Source organism: Rhynchophorus ferrugineus, unplaced genomic scaffold, assembly GCF_030347505.1.
Source record: "Rhynchophorus ferrugineus isolate W39M unplaced genomic scaffold, kcgeb_rfMv2 rfM9, whole genome shotgun sequence".
Lineage (NCBI taxonomy): Eukaryota > Metazoa > Arthropoda > Insecta > Coleoptera > Curculionidae > Rhynchophorus > Rhynchophorus ferrugineus.
Window position 1 is genome coordinate 19,541,261 of NW_027472588.1, and position 26,020 is coordinate 19,567,280.

Below are 26,020 nucleotides of genomic sequence, written 5' to 3' on the forward strand. Positions count from 1 at the left end.
ATACATCAATGTGTACTTAATAAATTAAAACTACTTTAACATACTACTACATAGACTACTCAGTTATCCTAAAGTTAAAAGCAACACTTATAACCTATACAAGTTATTTGGTTCACTTCAGACTTCTAATTTCCCTGCGTTGTCATATAGCTCTATTGCTTCCACATTGCTGTATTTTCACGCGCTTCTTTCATGTTTTAAGAAGAAATCTTGAATAACTTTATAGACCCATTTGATTTTGAACTCATCGAACGGCTATTCGTTGATTATGTATATCAAATAGATCACCGTTGAGCAAACGCAATGAGTATTAAAGTGGAAATAACCCCCATGATGGGAGATGGCTATAAATTAAAATTGATATGTTTTATTATTATGCATTTGAATATTCAGTTACAGCATTGGACACAAATACATTCCCCACGCGCCGTATTCACCACACATTGTTCCTTTCAATTACCATTTGTTTCGATAAATGACTCGTGATATGAAAGGTACCGAAGAGTTGTAAATAACAATGGATAATGCTTGAAGTGAAACACAGTGCATTAATATTTCTACATAAAACTATAAGGTTACAAAATAAACTCAAAACTTGTTTGTACTATATACGGATTACAAATATATATATAAGAAATATATTCCTATTTTATATTCTATCAAAAAACGTGTGATCATACTGGAGAAAAATCAAACTATTCTAAATAAAATGTGAGCTGAATTTCGAATTAAATTAATTACAACTTAATTATAATATAAAAGGTTAATTGAAAACCGATCTGACACATAGATGGCTCTACTAGAATTAAATCCACATGTTTTTTAGTTAGCCCTGGCCCTCAAAAGATGTGTATATAAATTTGGCAGCTATCGGGTAATTAGTTTGTGAATTATAGTATTTTCAGTGAAGAAACTTTTGTTATTATGAAAAAAATGGAGAATAAGGAACTTCGAGTGTTCGAAAATTCAGTTGAAGCAAAAACTTGGTTTGATGCCGAGTTTCCAGACACTGCCCCAGGAAAATCAACCATCAAGGATTGGTATGCTAAGTTTAGACGTGATGAAATCAGCAATGAAGACGGTGAACGCAGTGGACGTCCAAAATTTGTTGTTACCAACGAATACTTGAATGACCGTAAATTGAAATTGAGTGAATTAGCAGACACTCTAAAGATATCAACTGAACGTATACATCATATTATTCACGAATATTTGCGTATGAGAAAGCTCTGTGTAAAGTAGGTACCGCGCGAGCTCACTTTTGATCAAAAACAGCCACGAGTTAATGATTCGGAGCAATGTTTGAAGATGATCAAACGTAATAAACCCGAGCTTTTGCGTCTATATGTGACAATGGATGAAACATGGCTAAATCATTTCACTCCAAAGTCCAATCAACAGTCATCCGAATGGACTGCACACACTGAACCCGCTCCAAAGCGTGGGAAAAGGCAACAGTCAGCTGGCAAGGTTATGGCGTCTGTATTTTGGAATACGAATGGTATAATTTTCATTGACTACCTTAAAAAAGGATGGACCATTATCAGCGACTATTACATAGCATTATTGGACCGTTTGAGTGACGAAATCGCCGAAAAACGGCCGCATTTGAGGAAACAGAAAGTGCTGCTTCACCAAGACAATGCATCGTGTCACAAGTCAGTCAAAATGATGGCAAAAATCTATAAATTGGATTTCGAATGGCTTCCTCATCCACCGTATTCTCGAGGCCTGGCCCCCAGAAGCTATTTCCTGTTGTCAGATCGCAAAGTAATGCTCGCTGGGAAGAAATTTTCGTCGAATGAAGAGGTGATCGCCGAAACTGAGGCCTATTTTGAAGCAAAGAACAAATCGTAAGTTGACGAAAAGTTGGAGAGTCGCTATAATCAGTGTATCACCCTTGAAGGGAATTATGCGGAATAAAAAAAAACTAATAAAAAAATTTTTTATTAGTTTTTTATTAGTTATTTAAAAGTGTTTTATTATAGTAGACTATTTCTCAGTTGACCTGTTAATATATTCAGATAAAAAACTGTCATTATTATTGCCAATACAAAATATTTTGTAAACATAAACTTTGATGTAATTTTGCATGTAAAATTAGTTAGCATTATTCGCAAATATTAACATTTTAATTTTATGTTAAATTGTATAAACTTGGCTCAGTACAAGGGTATTTATGAATAAGTGAAATAAAATTTTAATAAATTTAAAAAGGTGATAATTGTTGGGTTTTTAACATCGTCTGTTACCGTTAATATATAGGCCTTAGTATAAAAGAGTAAGGAAAATTACAACCACCTTGTAATTTCCTTTAAACAATTCTTACTGCAATTTTACCCTATATAGGATAAAAATTTAGTAATATAATCACCTCCATTAATAAAGCTGTGTTTTCTATATGCGATTACGCTCAAATATTTGGAAGAACGCCCCGATCTAAATATAGACTCCTCAGACAGTGAACTGCAAGAAGACCTTTTAACTGCACATATTACTATATGTAATATGTATGTATATGTATTTATATCTAATACCTAGAAGCTGTATTACGAGGCCTTTCTATTAATCATTTAATCAGCTACAGGATTTTAACATTCTTAACGAACAGTATTACTTCAACATGTACTGAGTAGTATCGCTCTCTTTCCATACGTTTATGTAAAACTTATTATGATTTGATTTGTAATATTCCTGGGAATTTTATTTTATCATAGTCTCTGTTTTCAGCATATATGTAACACAAGGCAATTATTTTATTATTCAGTCACTGAGACCAAGTTATTATAGCAAGTTATTAATTAACTTATAATAAACAAATTATAATTAACAATTATATAATTTAATTAAAATTATAATTAACAAATAATTAAAGACAAGACACAATTTTTTAATAAATGGCTTCATTAACAAGGATAAATGCCGTATGTGGAACGACAGCACATCCATACGAAATTCACCAGGTGGCAATGTTCTCCACAAACTTAGTGGTGGTTTGATATCAGTTTTGGGTCAACAGTTATTAAAAAAACTATCGGTGACCAGCGAGTGCTACAGAGATACGATCAGCGATTTTTTTTATAAAACAGAAATAATAATCTGGCCAGTGATGTGGATGAGAACTCCATCCCAAATTATAACAGGACTTCATCCATGGATGGCTGTTTGGAAGAACGCCCCGATCTAAATATAGACTCCTCAGATAGTGAACTGCAAGAATTACTTCAACATGTACTAAGTAGTATCGCTCTATTTGAATACATTTATGTAAAACTTATTATGATCTGATTTGTAATATTCATGGGATTTTTATTTTAAGTTATTATAGCAAGTTACATAAGCAAATCCAAATAATTAAAGACAAGACACAATTTTTTAATAAATGGCTTCATTAACAAGGATAAATGCCGTATGTGGAACGACAGCACATCCATACGAAATTCACCAGGTGGCAATGTTCTCCACAAACTTAGTGGTGGTTTGATATCAGTTTTGGGTCAACAGTTATTAAAAAAACTATCGGTGACCAGCGAGTGCTACAGAGATACGATCAGCGATTTTTTTTATAAAACAGAAATAATAATCTGGCCAGTGATGTGGATGAGAGCTCCATCCCAAATCATAACAGGACTTACTCCATGGATGGCTGTAGGAAGCAAGCAGTCTCGATCGTAAGTTTCTTTTCGAGGATTTCCACCACGCCACATTCTTCCAATAATCAAGTGTCCTAGTTTTATAGGCGTTGTATCACTTCTTTGACATCTTAATAAATGCTGGCCCTTCTAGAATATTAGCTCTGTATAGCTCATGTAAGTAATATTGTTTGGTCTCTGTCAGACAACTTTAAGTTTCACATATTATTTCTCTCTACCGATGATATTTGACCATGTTTGTATACGCTGTCTGTACCATGAATACTGCCGCTCGTAAAACTGTAAGTATAATATACTGAAATATAACCGACAAGACTTGACATGTAAACAGTAATGTTAAAGCAGTATTTCTAATATGTAACAAGTACTACATTGCATTGTTTTATATTATATTATTTTGTCTGTCGCCTGAATACCCTTATAAATTTCAACTGTTTACTCGTGAAATTATTACATATGTCAAGAGCAATAAATATAGCAATAATAATAAGTACTATGCCTTACTTAACTTGATATGATGCATATCATAAATATTAACTGAAAGGATAGCAAACATAAAAACTATTATGTTACCTAAAGAACACTTTTATTTTATTGAAAGGAAAGGTGACTTGTTGAAAGGCCATACTAAACGACACGAGGTTCTTACCTATTAGAAAACAAACCAACCCATCTTACTTCAATATTCATGTATTTTAAACCAGATGGTCAGGTAATCAGGCCATATTGCATAACACCTCTCTCCTAGAGAAACAGCCACAGGGATGTATGTGGTATTCCTCGAGAGAAATTTTAAAATTTTATCACTAGAGGTCGTTGAGCACCTTCATATCATCTTTTGTAATCGTACGACTTCAGCTGAGCAACTTTCACACTCTACTTAACTACACCAAAAAGACGCTGGAAGTAACTGAGAAACGATTGCCGATCAAGGTAAACTTGTCGTCTTTTCTTGATAATTAATTTGATAATTGATGGTGGCGTCAATTATAATATGAGAAAGGTTGTTAAACAAAAAACTATTATTTTACTTAAAGACTGTTTCATTTTATATAAAGAAGGGATTTGTAAAGAAGAAATAATTTGTTAATGCACGGCGATACAAAACAACACTGGGAGTTCATATCTATTAGAAAACAGACCAAACAGACCTACACGTTCACCATTCAGGTTGTTTCAAACCAGATGGCTGGATATTCAGGGCCGTATTATATAAAATATCTACTCAGATTGTCGTTTCATATCGTCAACTTTTTAAAATAATAAATATTTTCTACTTGGTACATTAGTATTCGCTTATTAAAAAACACTTTAAAAATATGTCAAATTAAAAATTCATTCAGACATTCAGACACTCATTAATTACTTAGCACTTAATGAACTTACATCAAAACAAGTAAGTTTATCGTATAGCATTTATAATAAAAAATGTAGGTAATGTTTAATATTAAATTTATGACACATGTCTACAAATATATGTACGATTATAATTTTATTATCCACACACATTACAACCAGAAAAAAATTAATTATTTAGAGAGAAAATATTATAAATTATATTCGACGTACTTTTAGAAACAATTAAGTGCGTATAAAACAGTCAATAATTATTAATTAACAATTAATTGTTAATGATAATTATTAGTAATTATTTTTCTTAATAATATATTAATCAATATATTAATCAATATCTTAGTCATCTTAATCAATATATTTTTCTTCATTCCGTGAACTTTCAAGCTATATTACTAATCATATAATTCGTGCTGTGATATCTTTTATCCATTTATAAAATACGTGATTGATTGCATGTTACCATCCAACGTTTTAAAGGTATAACGAACGGAATCTCTTAATAACTAAAAAAGCTCGTTTACCTACTAGTCCGCCCAGACTAAATAGCTTTAAATAACTATAATTAAGTCAAATAGCTTTTAAGCTTAACGTTTACAACAAAATATTGCATTAATATTATTAACTTGGTAATACCGTCGACCTGTTGTCGGAACAAGCTGAGTTACATTCATTAAATTAAGTCTCACTAATATCTACGCGGTTGTAAATGTTTCTCTTAAAAGTCGCGTTAGGATAATATAATGAATATTAATATTCATATAATATCACTGGCAGACTGGAGTTGTACTTTTCTAATTCAATTATAAGTAAAATGCGGTTGAAGGTCATCAAATGTTATGTGAAGCTTGCTCCATAGGAACGCCGGATTTCGACTTTTTAAAAATGCTGATAATGATGATAAAATTATGGTAAAAATGATGATATTAAAGACAAAAAACACTCTGTACAACAAAAAAGAAGATGAAGAGCAGGTTTTGAAGGCACTACTAGATGAACACGAACACAGAAGAAGACACAGTGTTATTCTATAGCATGACAACACTCGACCGCATGTTGCAAAATCGGTGAAAACTTGGAAATATTAAAATAAGACAAAGTAAAATTAAAATGGAAACAAAACCAAATGTATGCAATTAGTCGATGTGTACATTACAAAATTACAAGATCTGACGAAGTTGAATTTTTAAATTATTTGCACAAATATGTGCAACTACTACTGTATGCAACTATAATTATCTTGTGATTATATTATTTTTGTAGGTATTACTTATAAGATGTGGGTTCATGGAAATATGTGGGTTCATTACTCCCAAAAAAAAGCTGGAATTAACACAAATATGGGAATAGAGTCCTTGAAAAACTTCTAAAGACAAGCACCCTAAAAAGGAATGCTGGGGTAACAGTTGCAAAACACTTAGATTCATTAGATGACCTGATTGATTTGAAAGTATGGAAAAGTATTTTGTATATTGCCAATGCTAATAAATATCAAAATAGAATAATTATCAGAGTCCATAAGAAAACTCACAAAAGAAACATAATCAATGCAGTTTTACAACATTCAGGCAAATTTTGAAGATAAACATTAGGATAAAACGATAAAAAATGTATTAAAGTTTACTATATCAAAATAAATATTTTATTTATATTGTTTCTGTGTTTATCACGTAGATTACTTTTTTGTTTGTTTCATCCCATTTATTGTAATAAACTTTGTTATACGATATATTACTTCAATTTACAGTACTTATCTGCTCCAGAGAGTTATATACACTGAAAGAAATAATAAATCACAAAGCTTCTAATCTCATGTTATTAATTATCAATACGATCCAAAAATCCATGCCATTTCATTTAAACCTCTACTTTTTGTTAATCTTTCGAAATATCTGTAAAATTAGAAAGTCGCAGGTATTTAGTATACAAACATTTTTTTTTATAACATCTTTAATAGATACGCTTAATACAATCTTAATTTACAATTAATTTATTACTACTTTTCATATGTACTTGGATTAATTAACAAGCAAGACGAGTGCGAGAAAATACATCAGTATGTATTCCTCAATTATAAAATTATAATTATTTATTAATTATTAACTTATAGCTATAGTTCACACTAAATGTATACACTTTATATAAGTTCGTATGGTTTTGTTCGTTTCAATCTTCTGACATCCTGCGCGCTGTCCAGCAATTGTATTGCTTTCACGTTAGTATGACTTAGTTCTTTCGTATTTCAAGTATACAAACATGACCGTTGTTAGCCGGCTTTGTGGCGCAGTGGTAAAGACGATGGGATGGTCCTCCTACTGTTGCGATAGCCGCGGGTTCGAATCCTGTTGAGGCGTGGTCGTAAATTTATGTTTGTGATTGTTTAAAATTTGTGAATGTTCTAGGCAAGAGTGTAAAATCCGACAAGGAAAGTGATCCCAGTCACGCCAGTAATCAGGCTAAGTAAGACCGGATGTCTTCTGGGATGATTTCTAAAGTTGGTCACTTGCCAGTCGGTAGACTTAATGCTGAGGACCATGGTTCTGAGCCCACGTTAAACTTTAGGCTCAGTCCAGATAAACCCATAGTTGGTAAAAGGAGGCTTTGAAATATATTTTAAAAAATTACCGTTTTTAATTCTTACCTTTGCTATAATCTTCAAACAAATTCCTAGCAATCTACAAAATTACCTAGTAAATAAATTAATATCTTACTAATAATTCATACCCTATACACTTATTTTCGCAATGTTTGCCGCTAATTTTCTGTATTAAATAATAAATAATTAATTAAAGAAACTTCAGAAATAACCTCAACAGAATTTTGTAAATAAAAAACTTACTATGAAGCTAATAATTACATCCTAGTTACAACTCTCCCAATAACACGTAGCTGTAAAATCTGTCAAGATAATTTAGAATAAATGCGCATGAACGGTTCTGTCCTGTAGTCTTATTCTTCCCCACCCAGAGTAGTAGCGTACCCCCATACATACCTCGTTCTGTTGGCACGGCTTGGCTGGCACATGGTTATGAAGCACAAAACTGAATGAATGATGAACATCGTTCTTTCGAGATGGTATCGCCTTGTTTCCAGAAAAATGAAAAAAGCTTTAGTAATATTCGGAATAAATGCCTTTTTAAAGTAAAAAAATATCATGAAAGAGCCTAATATAATTTATTTACAGCTCAACGCAATGGATTAATAAACTAGATAAATAGTTAAATTATCAAATCATATCTTCTAAAACATTCAACCAGAAAATAAAAACGATAAGGTATATTTTATTATCTATCAATTGTTACCTTTTGGACTTATACCGTATCTCGTATAAGAATTTAATTTTTTATAATATGAACACGAACAACCAAACCCTCATTCTAGTTTTTATTATACCATAAAAGATAGTGAGTTATTGTATGGTTATTGTTTACACTCTAGCTAGTTAAATGAGAGTTTATAAGAAACTAAGGTCCAGGGTCGCCACATCGATAACGCTAAGGTATAAATAAATATATATCGAGCGTGTTTAACAGAAACCATATGGGAACTGATAATCCAAAATAAAACTAGTCGATTATATCAGAACATTATTATCAAAATATAACACGTCATGCAATAAATCGCCGTTAATTTGTTCTTTACATTCCTCATTCTAAGTAACAACGCATTAAAAGTGGATTATCATAATATGAAAGTGATGATAATGAAACACAATTGTTATTAACTTAAAATGTTGACATGAACATTGTTGAACTAAGTGATTTTATAAAATGCTAATTATACCTCATGATTTTTAAAAAAATCATCAAATAGAATTAATTGCAGAGGTTAGAACAAAACATTCCTATTTCTCGAAATATCATTTAAACCCGTTCATTCCTAGTAATGCTATCAAATTTAAATAATATTTGATATAAAACATTTCTCAAAAATTTAAGTTACAATTTTTTAAAATATTTTTAACTGGTTCCATGTATTTCGATCAGCGATTTATATCAATTAAAATAAGTATCAATGTAAATTACGGTTAAATGGAGTAGTCTTAAAGTATCTCTACATAACACAAAAATATTCCATTTTGTGCTGTTGAGCTTTTAAACATGTGCACGCGCTAATTATGGAATCATTATAATAGCATTTTCAATATTTATTACCTTAAATGTTTAATTTGAATAAATTTGTTGCCAAAGCCCATCAGGCATTTAGAAACTTACAATGATGCTTCTTTGTCATACCTCCAAATTTTGGATTTTAGTCTCAACGATTTAAAAGTGGCGATTTTGATGTCACTAATAAAAAATAGCCACTAGGACTAAAAAGGTTCGAAGACAATGAAATAGAAGATTTGCTGGGCGAAAATTCAGCTCAAGCTCTCTTTCAAACAACTTCTGAATCAACCATTTTTCAAAGAATACATGCCATGGGAAATATCCAAAAAGACTAAAAATAATGCGAGCCGCACGATAAAAATGGCACGAATTGGCAAGAAAGAAAAGTTTTCTTTTTATATTGTGATTGACTATGAAAAGTAAATATACCAAAATTCCAAGCACGAAAATTCATGGGTTACTTTATGAGAGTCATCCACATAGACACCGAAGCAGAATATTCTTGGTCATAAAATTGTACTGTACATGTCACCATTAGGATCAGCATTACACGGCTCTACATTACTTACCGACAGCACTATATGATATTAACTTTTTTGATAACGAAGTAAAATTACCTGAAAGCATTTGTTGTCCATAAACTAAAGCCATCTCCAACCATTATTGGAATTAGTAATTGTCCGCGCACTATACTTTTTCGAAGATACTCTCAGATTGATCTAAAATCAATGAGGTTGATCTATAATACAATTATAAAGCCAATTTGAACCTATGGGGTTGCACTAAAAATTCCAATCCACTAGTCATACAACGCTGTCAAAACAAGGTTCTTCGATTGATTACCAATGCCTGTCCCTATGTAACCAACGAAGAACTGCACGATGATCTGGAAATCAAATGGATTTGCGAAGTTATCCAATATTTCGCCTTGAAACACAAAAGAAGATTACTAAATCATACTAACGTGGAAGCAATACAACTGCTGGACAGCGCACAGGATATCAGGAGATTGAAGCGAACAAAACCATACGAACTTATATAAAGTGTATACATTTAGTGTAAACTATAGCTAGAAGTTATTATAATGTTATAATTGAGGAATACATATTGATGTATTTTCTCACACTCGTCTTGCTTGTTAATTAATCCAAGTACATAGGAAAAGTAGTAATAAATTAACTGTAAATTAAGATTGTACTAAGCGTATCTAATAAAGATGTTATAAAAAAACTATACTTTTTCGCACTATGGATTTCGCTCTTCCAGACCATTTTCCTACTTTCATATTCCTTGATAATTAAAAGAATGAACTTGTTCTATCCTTATTTCGCAATTTCATATCATAAAATATCCATATTTATTTTTCCTGGTCCTCCTATCACCATAATTGTCGTTTTAGTTTTGTTCATTATCATCCCCTTATTACCCTTACTGCCATATCATCTTAGTACAAAGTTTCATCTTCTTAGGTATTTATGTAGATAGTCTAGAAGTAGATATTCAAATGTCTTTGTCCCATATGCTTCACCTAAATTTTTCCATATTCCTATACTTTATGTGCAGGCTTTTCCATCTGACATTCCTTTATTTCATTCATAAATGTTATACAATAATGACCTGTTAATTTATGTTTAATAACGTTACAAATTATTCTTAACACTTCACTTGGATCTTCAGTAATGTATTTAGAGGCTTTCTTAATCATTTGCATTAAAATCATTACTCTTAAATATGTTTAATTAATTTAGATCGAATTTATTTATCGAGAATGAAGCCATTATTTCTAGCGGTAGGTTTCTTCAAATATGCAATAAAAAAATAAACACTTAACATTTCAATAATACAAAATTTTCATTAATTTTGTATATCTAATATTAATTAAAATAATTATTAGATAATCAAACTATTACACATTTGTATGTCAAATATATACATTTTTGTTTGATACCTACCATACTTTAGCTAAATTGTACAATAAATTTAATTTCCAGTGCCAATTATTCAGATTTATTTTCTTACTAAATAGCCCCAAACTATTAAATTATATAACTTTGATATATGTATCAACAACTACCAGTTCATAACAATGCGTGATCAATATGCTGGAATGATCTATAGCCTCATTATATGTTATTATTTATAGCTACCAAAGTAAATACAAGGTAGTTATTTTTCCAAATCTAACAGCTATGTATACTTCATCCAATAGATAAATATAATAATTAAATTAATTAATATTTTGATGATATTTTATTATTTTCATGGCCATTGCCTTTTCTTTTTACCTTCTTTTGTTCAATAGTAAAAAATAAATGAAATTACGAGGTAAAGTATAAATATAAATGATCCAATATTATTTTAAGAAATTATTGGATTCCCAATAAGCAAGAGAATGTATTGTTAACGATTGTCATAAAATATATTGGTTAAATTATTTATAGCATATTTGCATATTTCCGAGAAAACCACATTGCACAACACCTCATGTGTTTCTTCTTTTTAAATAGCGATTCAATGTTACACAATTTTTTTTCTTAAATACTTTCTAATATTGTCATTTATTATGAATTAGATATGATAATTATAGAGAGATTCTAAAAATAAACATTTGCGTTTAAATTGTAAGTGTGATTACTGAGATTTTAGTAAAATTTAAACCATAAAATTTGCCGAAACGACAAAAAAACGAAACATTAACATCGCTCAACTTGTAAATGTGCCACATATCGATGCCCTTCTCTTTTATTTCAATAATTTATCTTATTATAATTATTATAAAGTCAGTTTAATACTATCAATAATACGAGAAACAATATACAAAATGCAACAAGAATTTATCAAGGCAAATATCCCAAATTTAACAGAACTCTTTACGTGTTTTATCATTATTAATTGATTATAAATAAGCTTTTGCTACATAATGTAGCAAAATATTACTATTATGTTTCTTTATTTCAAAAATAAATGATTGTAGCTGTTAATGATGAGACTTCTATCATCATTTTTAACATTGATAATGACAGAATATTGAAGAAAATTAACTACAAAATACTATCATTGTAACAATTCACCAATGATAACAAAATCGCCCGATCAGAACTGTGACAACAGTATTATTCTAATTAAGCAACCACGACTAACCTACTGAAGAATATTATAATAATAATTAGAACATGCAGATGCAAATTAATTTTTAAATCAATATTATCAAAAGTTAATTTTACAGAACTGATATTAATTAAAACATAGTGACAAACAATTAAAAGGTTTAAGTTATATATATATATATATATATATATATATATATATATATATATATATATATATATATATATATATATCAGAATGGAAATTTTAGAGATTTCCGACTTTTAGGAAATTTGTGGAAATAAAAAAATAACACGCACACAAGGCTGTAAAAACTTAATAATATCACATGATTCAATCAAACATGTACCAGTTACCCTTAGCGCAATGAAGTATAATTCATTGAAATTTAATAATTTTAGAAAACTAAATATTTGATACCTAATACTAGCTCCTTGTAATCTGACCATGATGGAACTTGATTGGCATTGACTGAGTTTTCTTCATTTCTTGAGAACACATGATCGTTCGATAGTGTTATAACGCCCATTTTCTTCTGTTTGGTAAACACTCAAATCTGGTAGGATTATATCCAAACTTTATGCGCGTTCAAAAACTAAAACTACACCGAACTCATGATATTAAATATTTACATATTAAATATAATTTTCCGTATTATTTGGAAACTAAAACAATAAAATAGGTATTAGGGACTTATAAAGACAATAAACAAAACAATGTATGTATTATGTGTGTTGTTTATCTCGATTTTATGTTTATGAGACACGTTAAATATTATAAAGATAGTACAAACAATAAATACTGAAATCAAAACAGTCCTCACAGAAATAAATTACCGACCTCGAAGTAATATATGTTGCCTTGCAAGAGTTACCTCTGACTTTTCCTGTCTTGGATCAAAAATAAATAACTTTCAAAGTTCGGAGTTTTTACCGATAAATTATGGCACTAAGGAATCCCATACCATACGGATCTTGTCAAAAATCTAAATAAACATCTTTGTCTCTGGCTGCGCCTTTTTTATATTATTATGTATTGTTATTTGCGTTTTCAAAGTTCAGTAGCACTCTTTGAGAAAACAATGTCGAAACAATTTTCACTTGTTTTGAGTAGAAAGTTTGAATGGTAGAACAAACGAATTAAAAGCTTTCTATTTTGATTTATACTTCAATTTTGTACTGGTTTTATTAATGATTTACTGTAGAATTCAATAATTAATATCCCTATAATACATATAATTATTCTGGATTCAATCATTTATTCTATAACATCTACGACAGCTAAAGTTCAGATAAATATATATTCAACAAATATAAAAAATGCATTCATTCAATGCATTCTGCATCTATGCACTAATATAACTTGAAATGAAATTAACCTTTACATTTACTTTTTTTAGTTGTTGTACCTGGTCGCTATATCATTTTGTCAGTCAGTTCCCAAAACGTGCTTTGCTTTTAAGTACATTCAATTTTTTAAATTTAAGTTCAGCTTTAATATATGTTTCATCAATTCAAACAATATATTTTCACTTATATTAGTATTTTAATATATCAGACGTCAGACTAAGTTTACTCCCACTTTGGACCATTTTTCCAAGTCTTTCTTGAATTTTTTTAGCACGATGAATCAAAGTAGCCTCTGCCAACCAAATTTGCAATATTTTAAAAGAGGAAGACATATCTCTCTCTAATTTCTCAGATATAATCCGCAAAATACCTCGATATCCATCTCAATGGTAACATGAGATCCATCTCATTGATTAAGTTGAAAATATTACGTTAGACAAAAATCTGAACAAACGAGACTGAAAAAAAATTGATAAGTTGGAAGATAATCCCAATTTGACCTAAGATAATTTAAAGAAATTAGCCTATTAGAACTTTGGAATGCAAAGATGTAGCTGCACTAAGATATCAGATCTTCGAATCTAGTCTACGAGGTTATCCAAGATTTTCCCTTAATACATAAAAGGTGGAAGCATATCACAGCAGCGTGGAAGCAAACAACAAATCGAAATATTGAAGCGAATCAAAGTACAGATACTTGTATAGTATATATGTGATATTTTTAATTTAGCTCAAATATTCAATATGTATATCTAATCTGAGATATAATCTAAAACATTATAACTTCTGTTCAAGTGGACTCTCGGAACAAAATTTGATATCCATACTCACTAGTATATCTAATACAATTATTTAAATTGTTGCTTATATTGATATTTAAAGCACGTTATCTCAGGAAGTAATTTATTGAAACTAAATCAAATCACATTTAGTTGTGGAGTGCACTTAAACTCGACACTTGAACATAATCGAATGAAAATCAAACCGTATATTAAATAATACAATTAATGCATTATCTATCCGAGTTCACTGATTTAACAATTATAATACAAAGAGACCTATCATAAAAACCGATTGTGTGGGGTAACATTCTCTTGCGTTTCGTTGTTAACATACCGATGAATGATCTTCTTTAATACGGTACGACACGCCCAACATCAAGAAGAATAGCCTAAGACAGATTGAAATTATTGTATATAATAACTTGATTCAGTAAAAAGACATATTCAGCATACATAAAAAATATGTATAATTTTTATTTTCTTAATATTGAACGAGAAATATAATAAATTTATTCTTTTTTATTTTCGTCTTTAATAAAATCAAAATAATTTATTATCAAAGTAACAATGGATTATATCTGTTCTTTGGGATTAAAATTCAACTGGTTTTCTTTCCAAGGCCTCTATTGAAAGCAGCTTAATTTCGTTGAAGGAATTTTGTTGAAATAGGAACAAATGAATCCGCCGTATTATTTTTTATTTTTATAGCTTTTTTTAGCTTTAATGAATGTCGTCATTTCACGATTATAAACCAGTAAGATGTTGATATAAAAGGACGGCGACAAACACGAAGTGTATATATAAAACAATAAGTAATATAACATTAAAAGGCAAACAGGGAGGATTAACAAAATAAATAGTGTATACATAATTTAAAATGACCATAAATTAAAGCTAACAAACACGATAAAGTAGAGAATCCATCCAGATTGAACATCTTAGAATAACGGCCTACAAAATACCCAGAAATATTATCCCAGTTTTGAAACACGTGCAAGGTGCCAGCAGCGCCATCCAGAAACGATAACGAATATCTAGCAACCCCGAGACGTCTATCTCGGTTATTATTGAAAGGTATGTAGTCACTGACAATCGTTAAGTTCAGACGTACCATCGTCGACTGCCCAAGCCTTATCTTCAGGTCAAACCAGCGTCGCTACCTTCTATCAATTATCTACTGTGTTTTCGATATTTTTATTTGCCAATAAATAATGACATAATGTAACCACAACAATTTCATTTCGTTTTACCTCCATTCGTCGAGCCATATATTTTCTCTAAAGCCATATTAGCACTTACATGGAAGTGATAATGGTAATTGGGTCAGTAATACTAATTTCAGCATGGATTAGATTCTGTGGAAATAATCGATATCCCGCAGAAATCCAAGGAGTCGATCTGTATTATCTCCTGTTATGAAGTTCCTGAAGCTGTGTAATCCAAACATACCCCATACATAGCATAGCCAGGGGAGACGTGGACAGTCGCCCAGTTTCTGGTAGGCTGAGATGAGTTATCAAGTTATCAAGCGATCGTGCGAGAAATGATAGTGTCCCAATGTCAGTCGACCCAGATTTACGCCATGGGAACGAAGGGAAGCAACGTGAAGATAGGAAAAAAAAGTTTTAATTTTATACGACGCTGTACCTCGTCTAGTGAAAGTTGAATCAATCCGGATACAGAAGATCCGTGTACATCCATGATCCAGATATTTGTGATGGGAAGGAAAGATGAGGCTGCCGATTTAACTGCATATCTACGCTATCGTTTCCTCACATTTCAATGTGAGAAAAAGTCCACAATAAAGTGTCAGTAAGGATAAATCATTCTTCGGAAGGCTCTGTTGAAAGGTGCGTTACATACAGTTCGCAAAGAATTCAGCAGTAAATATAGAACCCTTAAATTCTTTGGTACACTCTCTTCAATTTCATAACACTTAGAATATCTTTTTCGACATTAAGTTATACACCTCAGATATGGCTAAATTTCATTTCACCGCATAGTAGATGTTTAACTCGTTGGTTTATTTCATGCTCAACTCCACAAGTACCCATACATCGAGCTTTTTATGTCCGGTTTTATGTAAATGAATTTTATCAAACCAATGTTCCATATCAATATCATTGCTAATATTTTTATCTGATTTTTTTAGCTCTTAGACGAAAAGACTAATTATTACATCAAATTTACCAGAACAAAATAGAGCAAATTATTTCAGCGTCAAAATTCAGAGATTTTAGCTAAATACTTTCACAAACCTGCGAAGCGTTGTTTCATATTGTTGTTGTATACTGCAATTTGTTCTTGATTTTTTCATTTTCAATTCAATTCAAGTATTTTAAGTAAGAAAGACTTATTGAACGACGACCTAAAATTCCACTAAAAGTTTTTATCAATTAGAAAACAGACCAAACCCATCTCACTCGTTTTACCATTACTTCCAACACATGGTCCTTACACATTTGTATACCACGATTGTACGAATACAGTACAATCCGTAGCCAATAGCGAAGCAGTGGCAATATGTAACCCCTCCTTCATAAAGAATCAACCTTAGGAATATACGGATTTCTATGGAATCCCTATATGAAATGGTTTCTCAAGTTTTGGTGGCTCCAAACTCCACTAATCTCCGAATGAGAAAATGAACTCTTCACTTTCACTATTTAGTTTGCAACGATGATGAAAAATTGGTATATTACAATCTCGAGCATAGAAAGTCTTACCAAATGAAACCATCACCAAATATCGCTGTCCGTTATACAACTGATTAACTCGTTTATTAAAGGAAGAACGACTGGAATACTTTGAAAGACATGACATAATTCACACAACCCAATAATGCTGGTCGTTTCGTTTAGAAACCCATAAAAAATATTTGGACATTAAAACGAAAAGGGTAACGTTTTCATATCAGATTCTCCAGATATTGTTCCGATCAACTATCATTTCTAAAAAAGATCTAAATACCAGTATGATATGAGAAAAATTAATAATATAGACAATCTTGTTAGTAATAACTTTCAATTTCATCTTATATACATTATTTTTTATCTAAAATACAAAACTACCAATTAATTCCAACCTTTAATATTAATATTCAATATGGAATATTATAAATGAATTCCTTTAGATTCTATATTTGGATGTTCGTTTGAATACTTTCTTAATTATTTATTACAAAATTAGCAATGAGACCTTTTCTTAGTTAATTATATCGAGTTTAACGTTCGAGATATCAGATTACACGACTAGTTCCAGTCAGATATCGCTATTTAAGAACAGAAACTAGTAGATCAAGGTAATTTGGAGAATGTCCATTAAAATCCTATTGACGGAAAAAACGAAAAGTTTTTTAATTGCATTTTTTTAACATTTACAGTGACTTGAATTATGAGAACTATTATTTTCTAGCACCGAATGAGTTATACCCTGTCTCTTATTATTATAGAAAAATATTGTTGTGGTTAATGTGTTCATTAAATCATGTTATTTTCAGAGCCGAAATCCTCTAATAAAATGCACGAATAGAAAATTAAAGGTTTACGTTTACTAGCGGGTATTAAAAAGCTCACAAAAAATCCGTAAATCTTACGGATACACTCAATTAAGCGTCGTCTAGACGCGGTTTATTTTTCGCTATTCCACAAGCCATCGACAATGACATTTTAATTATTACAATGCGGTTTATTGATAACGATATATTACCAGAACAAATCGAATGTTATATGCTAGATTGTACTTAACATAAAAACATATATTATTTAGAAACAAGATTACCAATTTGCTTCACACATTTCATAGTAAAGGTAGGGAATTCGAAGATAATATTTTCTATTGTTGTTTTGTTGGTTATATACGGAATCAAAGGAATGGTAGCTGAAAAACGAAAATTACTTGAAATTATTTAAAATTTATCAATGCAACATTTCGATTACTAAATGTCCCAGATGTTTCATGGTGTCTGAGACAATAGCCAAGAAGCCACATGAAAATTACGACGGGCAAGTGATAACATAACTAATTGGACCCGCATCCGGAAAATAAAATTAACGAAAGTAAATGTGTGCATGCGCAGCTCAGGTATAATCAGACGCACAAGCAACAACAATAAATAATATTATTCCCTATATCAACAACTCAAAAGATCTCAGGATGAATACTGCAGATGCAAAATTTCATTGGATGGAACATTTAAAAAAGAAAAGGAAAGAATTATTATTAAGAAATTACCGACAATAATGAGATTGGCCTGTAACATGAGACCTATTTTGGTGATTTTTTGGGTTTAAGTATAATTATCACTTCCGCTAATTTGAGTATCTTAAATACATAAAACCTTACGTAGAAGCCCTTTTAGAATTTCTGCTGTGATCAAGTCAAATCCAAGAACATTCCTTATGTTCACTATTTTAAAGTAAATTTGAATAGCCTCAGTAAAAACATATTTTTACAAAACCAATAGTTATTAAAATGGCGTCAAATTTTATAATTCTATCTTAAATATGTTATATGTGCCATTCAGTAACGTGTCATTCATATCAATGAATTATATAAATACCATGAAATGTATATTTAATACAAACAAAATGCGGTACAGTTAGTGCTACAATCATTAACTACATCATTTCTAGATTAGGAATCGAATTCCCAAAACGTATATGGCTGTGATTAATTTTGTTCCAAAAAAAAATATATATATAAAAATAAATTTGCAATAAATTTTATATTGTAAACTTGTATATAATGAATTTTCATCATCAGTTTGCATCATTTTTAATAGTCATTGTATACTTAAGATTACTAAAAACAGTTTTATTGACCAAACGGTTATACAGATATAATTAAAAATAACGCGCCAAAATATAAATAAAAGAGACCATTTTAAACAGAACAAATAATTTTACAGTTGTTTTTAAAAGACCCACATTGCGAATTTAATTATCTCTCTCGCTGATTCATTTGTGTGTCGTGCAAATTAATATATTTTGACGGCCGACAAGAAACGAAACATTTACCCAAACATACCCTTTAACATAAACTTTCACGATAACGCTGACGTGTCTGAAGAAATCTCAATTTAGAATCGTTGAACTCGAAGAAAAAAGTGTGAAAAATCGAAATCGCACGAATTAATGAGATTGTTTCTGAATGAATTGGCAAATTCGCAGTTGGAACTGCATATTTTTATTTAGAAATGGTGCCAACGTATCTACGGCTGATATAATTTTAAAGGCGAAGGTTACTTTTTGCAGTTCTGAGTCACAGAAAATATTTAGGTTATGTTAAAGCAGCGAAAAGTAGAATCTTGCATTTCGATGCAATTCCACGTTAATACTACTATCAGTCACATGTTAAGATTAGAGGACATATTCCAGTACCGAAACGTTCGAAACTAAATCTGAAAATCTGTGATATAATTAATTGTTTTCACGTCAGTTTGTACACTATTAAAAACGAACACACATATGAAAGTAAAAGCTTGGATGATAATGTGAAAAAATTATCAACGAGACGTGCTGCTATTGTACAACGTAAAAACAACAAAATGTTTTGCCTAAATCGCCACTGTTTGAAAATGAAACACTGAACGAAAAACGAGAATATATTTTGTAATTTTTTTATATGTAAGTTTTAGTAAAAATCGAAATTGTTACTTTATAAGATAGAAGAATGCATAAAGATGGCTCACACCAAATTTAAATCAAGTAAATCGGTTTAGTATAACTTAAAATATCTTGACAAAATCTGTCCCTAAAACAGCTAAGCAGGTTTAAAAATATGAGAAAACTTACTTTTTCAAATATACAGATCAGAATATCCTCTTAAGATGCGACAATAAATACGGAATTTAGAAATAATTTCAAAGATCGCAGATCACAATGATTTGGACATATGTTTCGAATTAAAAATGGAGGATTTCCTCACACTTCTTTAGCGAAATTGACCTTTTAAACTGAGGATACAGTGAGCAGTTTTGAAAATCGCATGGAACACATAATCATAGAAAACGATTTGAAAAGCAGGAGACTAATATTATGCGAAGCCAGAATAGCTTCGGCCGAGTCCCGCGAAACTAACTGATATAGTATCTGTAGATAGTTGACAAGTAGACACTTCCCCTAAGCGCCGGCTATGAGTTGAAGAAGAAAAAGGTTCTTTGGAAAAATCTAGTTCGAAGTTGGAAAATAATGGACACTGTTCCACAGAGTTTTTTCCAATTCCATTCTAGGAAAACTATTTATTATCAAATAATAATCCTATCACTTATTTTACCTTGTATATATAAAGATTAATTGCTGCTCATTAATCTCGCTAAAAGTCATAGAGTAACAGAGATGCAACTCAATAGAGGACTCTGGCACAAAGTTTTGCTTTTTCCAACATCCACAGGTCGCATAATTGGCCATTCAAGTAATTTTATTGGTTAATATAAATCTCCATTATAGGCACCTGTAAGAAAAATATTTTACTGTGAAGATATTTGATTGGCTCATTAGTAATTCTAGTCACGTGACAGCCTTGTGGTTATGTTTAATTGACCAATGAAATTAAAATAAAAAAAAATTCCGAAATAAATTTATTAAATAAAATTCAATTAAATATAATTATATCTAAAAGTAAATAAATATAAATATAATAGATAACAATAAATATACAATGTAAATTTATCGATAAAATATAAATATAATATAAAAATAAATATATCTATAAGACGTAAGTATTATATATATAAAACCATAAGCAAAAAACTTTGGTGCATTGCAAATAAAAATTATCTCTTCCGTCTTTTTCCTTTTTCATATTTGTTTAGTGCCATCGATTTAATCTATTAGATATCTATTATGGGTTTTATCAAAAATATATAGCATACCTTACTATTTGTAATATTCTATATGGAAAATCATTTTGTAGAGTACAATTAAAATAAAAGGTTTTGAATTCACATTTTTTTAAAGATATTTCACAAAAATATGTTATATTATCGACGTGGCATTATAGCGGGATAAAATAACAGTTTAAAATTAAAAATTAATTAAAAGATGAGGTTAAAAGAGCCCTACTGACACTATAATTAAAAAATAATCTGGGGCATAAGATATTGCTTTGGCTCGTATATTCATATAGGAACATATAAAATTGAACATATAGAATTATTTAAAGAGACCTCATGTTCTTCCTCTTCACAATTTCCTAAAGGCCAATGAGATAAAAAAAATTAACCTATGTTAAACGATTCAAATGACTTCTAAAAGATACTAGCCGAGGATGTGTATTCCTGAATCCATTAGCTGGATCCAAAAAAAACTATCTTGGTTAAATTTATATGTATAATTAAAGTTTTTTTCTTTAATGAAAAGAACCCTTCAAGGTAGTCATTAAATTGATGTCACTCTAACAAATTTGTTCTTACTTGAGCAATAAATTTTACAGCAATATTCCTCGTGTATTGAGTACTGGTTAAACTACTCTTAATAGATTTGCATTCAGGAACTACTATTTATTTTATGGGAGCTGCAACTATTGATCCAAGAAGAAAATGTATACCCGACTGCATAGCTTCTTTCGGAAGGGGATTAAATTCTAAAATTAAAAAATCAATATTTGATGTTTGAATATATATGAGTAAACTTAACCCAACTTACAACAACAAAACATGATGTAACGATCATAAATTTCTTTGATACTTAATTCATTCGGTTTGGGATTTTTAACATTATCAACCATTGTTTAATGACATCCAAATACTTCTTCGAAAGAAAACTATTCTGCATTTCTTTACCATCTGTGCATCCGGACACACAACACTTCCTAGATCTAATAATTCACTTTACTTTTTGTACTACCGAGTTATATACTAATGAACTAATAATTTAATCTCTAAACGCACTATTCCTTATGACAGCCATACTGAAAATGGCGCACAAAATAAATAAATAAATAACGTACCATAGAAATGAAATGAGCCAATTAGATTCCGTCGCGACTTATAGAGTAGCGATTAAAGCAAGTAATAAGTTAAAAGTAGCGACATCTACATGTTGGACGTCGCGAAACATTTATCCAAAATTTTCTATTAAGTTAAATCACTATTTCTCTATGTTAAAAGCAAATTTTTGTTTTTACTCCAAAATTACAGTCACTGTCACTCCTAGCTTTACTGTCAGAAAGGAACCACATCTTTATTGCTTGTCAAATATTTATAGATAAGTTCGGAACTTTACTTTGTGTCTAAAAATGTTGAATACATTAAAACTACCAAGCACTACTATAAAACCTTGCCTTGACTGTTTTTACCTTAGTACGATTTATATTTCTTACAAATGTAGGTATTTTTTACTTATTTACTTATTTATTTTTTATGCAGTATAAATACGTTGAATCTAGATTCTATAGTAGGAAAATCAAGTGAAAAATAATGGTTTATATATTAAATATGATATGATACTGTGTTAACAATAATGTCGAATCGTATTCCAATTGTGGTCGAGTAAACACTTGCCATAGGGTACAAGTATGAAGTGACTGTCAGTAAACATACTTCGAAAATGTATTTCGCATTTGTCATTATTTAGTCACAAATTTAATGCGCGATAATCTCACGTACTAACCGCACTGATAACCAACGAGAGACAGAAAATTCTAATATTCCAATTTGTATGTCACAAATTTTTGCGTTCGAGTGAATAGACGAAGTGGATAGTTTTAGAATACGATCAGTTCGTCCACTTCAAATAGAACAGCGAACACGACACAATGAAATTGAGCGATACCGCAGACGCAGTACTCCTGTGGTCTAGGAAAAAGCAAAATTCTAATACTACTGAGAAATGTATTATCGTGCCAATAAATCAGTTGGGGAAATTCCTCTAAGGTGTTAAAGTTTGCGCGAATGAATCAAGTGGATTGTGTCGTGCCGCTGGAAAAAATTAAATTGGTCCCACCGTCAGGTCCATTACGCTGGAATAAAAAATAGTCCACTTATTAAATGACCCCTTCTTGACCATCATTCAAAAATATAATTAGTTTCTAAATGACGTCACTTGGTGCAACACATATTGTACAGAATGATTTCATGTCTACTTTTGTAAGGTATTATTTAAATTTTTGTATCAAAAATATGATTTGAAAACTTTAAACAATAACAAATTTATTACGTACTAAGAACGCTGTTACTACTATCTTCTATTCTTACAAATTTACTTTTTGGTCACTTCGGATGAGGATATTGATAGGCGTTGTGCTCATAATTCAACAGTGAAGCGGATTATTCTCCAAGAAGTATAAACCTTTCTTCGTCAGAATAACGATTTAGTCAAAATCTTCAAAATTTCATTAGATTGAATGCCCTCTGACGCCCATAATATCGTTATCAGACATGGCAAAACAATTTCCAATAAACATGGGAGATGGTTTAATTCACCAGCAATCAACAGTTGGTTTGGTTCATGTTATTGTGATAGAAAGTTTACCGGGTTATCTAGCCCCAAATATTTTTTTTAATAAACGCTACGAATTAAGTCCAACACCTATTAATTATATCTTACATTTTTATCACGAGAGTCTCAGAGTGCCTTTCAATTTTGAAGAAAGCAGACTTGGTGGCACAGTGGTAAAGGCAATGGGATGGTCCTCCTACTGTTGCGATAGCCGCGGGTTCGAATCCTGCTGGGGCATGGTCATAAATGTACGTTTGTGATTGTTTAAAATTTGTGAATGTTCTAAGCAAGAGTGTAAAATCCGACAGGAAAATGATCCCAGTCACGCGAATAACCAGGCTGGGTAAGACCGGATGTCTTCTGGGGTGATTTCTAAAGATGGTCACTCGCCAGTCGGTAGGCTTAATGCTGAGGACCGTGGTTCGGAGCCCACATTAAACTTTAGGCCCAGTCCTATTATATATATATATATATATATATATATATATATATATATATATATATATATATATATATATATATATATATATAAAGAATTTTGAAGAAATGAATGTAATAACGTTTAATATGATGATTGAATATCCATATGAAACAAGACTGAATAAACATAATGCTAATTTTCCACTTACCCCGTTACAAGGAATCTTAACAGTTTTATTACCCATAATTTCGCTTATTGATATTAACACCTTCGCGATATTCGAACCGCAATAACATAAACAAACACAAAACCGCGTACGGCGATGCTCAGATCTATAATTATCGTCGTCGGTTTTGTTGCCCACACAAGAAAAAGAACGCTCAAGACGTTAAAGAACTATAAATAATTTTTGTTTGTAATTCGTTGTCACAACAGTTATTCGTGTCTCTATTAATTATTACGCCTCTATCGTCAAACGATTTTTTCCAGGATTAATTATGGGCATTGGATTGAAAATCGTCTTTAACTTCATTAGCGTAGTAGCTGAGTTGCATTTTAAGTATTTTATGGCGTTCTTTTCTTGCTTGCTACAGTGGTGTAGACAAAAGAACACGCCATTACGAAATATCGATAAAATTGCCCCATTGAAATAAAATAAATCCTTTATCATAATAATGGACTTCCAGGGTTAGAGAGTATTTCAATTACTTTTTAAATATGATATATATATTTTGTATTTGTATCTCAATTACTTTTTTAAGGCGTAATTTGTAATTTGTATTTCTAATGCCTGACGCTAATTCATTTTGTAATTATTATTTCAAATATGTATGGCTTCAAAATACATTTAAACATAAATACACTATGCGATCTTACGAATGCGCATTATGGCTATCTAGCTCTCTTAAGTAAAATAACAACAGCTAAATATTTCAATGCTTATTGCGTCGCAAAAAAATTTATTTGTGGATTTTTAAATGTCAATGTTTTATTTATATGTCTGAATATGCACCTTTATATTAGTTTAAGGCAGTTTAATTTCATACATCTATTAGCTTATGGTACATAAAAGTTACCTTTACGACTTATTTAGTAAATTACAGAAACAGACTCGTAGGAAATTATATGTAGGAAACTGATTTTGTTAGTATTTACTATCGATTGTTTCAGTCGTGTACTTTTAGTTACTTTTTTTGGTTCTACTAGATTCATTCGACTGATTTTTAACGTTCTGGCCCTGTCATCCTGGCCGCGGCCTTGACAAAAATGTACCCCTATATATGCTGACATAAATTTATATAAAATATATATAGTTTTATAATTCTTTTGGTACTTTACTTGTAAATAACAATATATTCTATATTAATATAGCAGCATTTTGGAACGATATTTTTCAAGATTGTTAATGTAATAGGCTAAAATGCGTTTGACTGTTGTTATGGAAATAATAGGTAATATTTCGATTACTCTCTCGATTTTTGATAAAAAATATTTCTGTTCAATAATAAATAAGGCATTCATATTATTTAAAAAAGCTCTTTAGTAGTTATTGTGCGATAATTTTTAATTATGTCATGAATTACTTTTTTTTCTATGATATATGTTTAATTTTTATTTAGTATTTATGGTTAATGTACATTTTTAGTTTTTAGATTTTATTTAAGTTCTACTGTATTGTCTATATTTATTATAGTATGTTATTTGAAAATAGCAATTAACATATTAAAATACGATAAAATATTTGTGGTGTATTATTCCATTCTATAGAAAAATTCCATTCCTTTTTACAGATCCACAGAACATTC

General features: G+C 30.4%; 1 protein-coding gene and 2 long non-coding RNA genes across 6 annotated transcripts in view; 2 read left to right on the plus strand and 1 right to left on the minus strand.

Annotated features, from left to right (window-relative positions):
• The window catches only part of LOC143202327 (coagulation factor X), a 166,319-nt gene that overhangs the window by 11,227 nt on the left and 129,072 nt on the right, over nt 1-26,020 (plus strand). The window lies entirely within an intron of this gene.
• LOC143202347 (uncharacterized) lies at nt 7,788-24,587 on the minus strand. Its single transcript, XR_013007125.1, has 2 exons — nt 24,424-24,587; nt 7,788-8,088 (listed from the first exon to the last, which is right to left on the minus strand). It is a non-coding gene; the product is annotated as an uncharacterized LOC143202347 (long non-coding RNA).
• LOC143202352 (uncharacterized) lies at nt 22,685-25,329 on the plus strand. Its single transcript, XR_013007128.1, has 3 exons — nt 22,685-23,925; nt 24,329-25,043; nt 25,271-25,329. It is a non-coding gene; the product is annotated as an uncharacterized LOC143202352 (long non-coding RNA).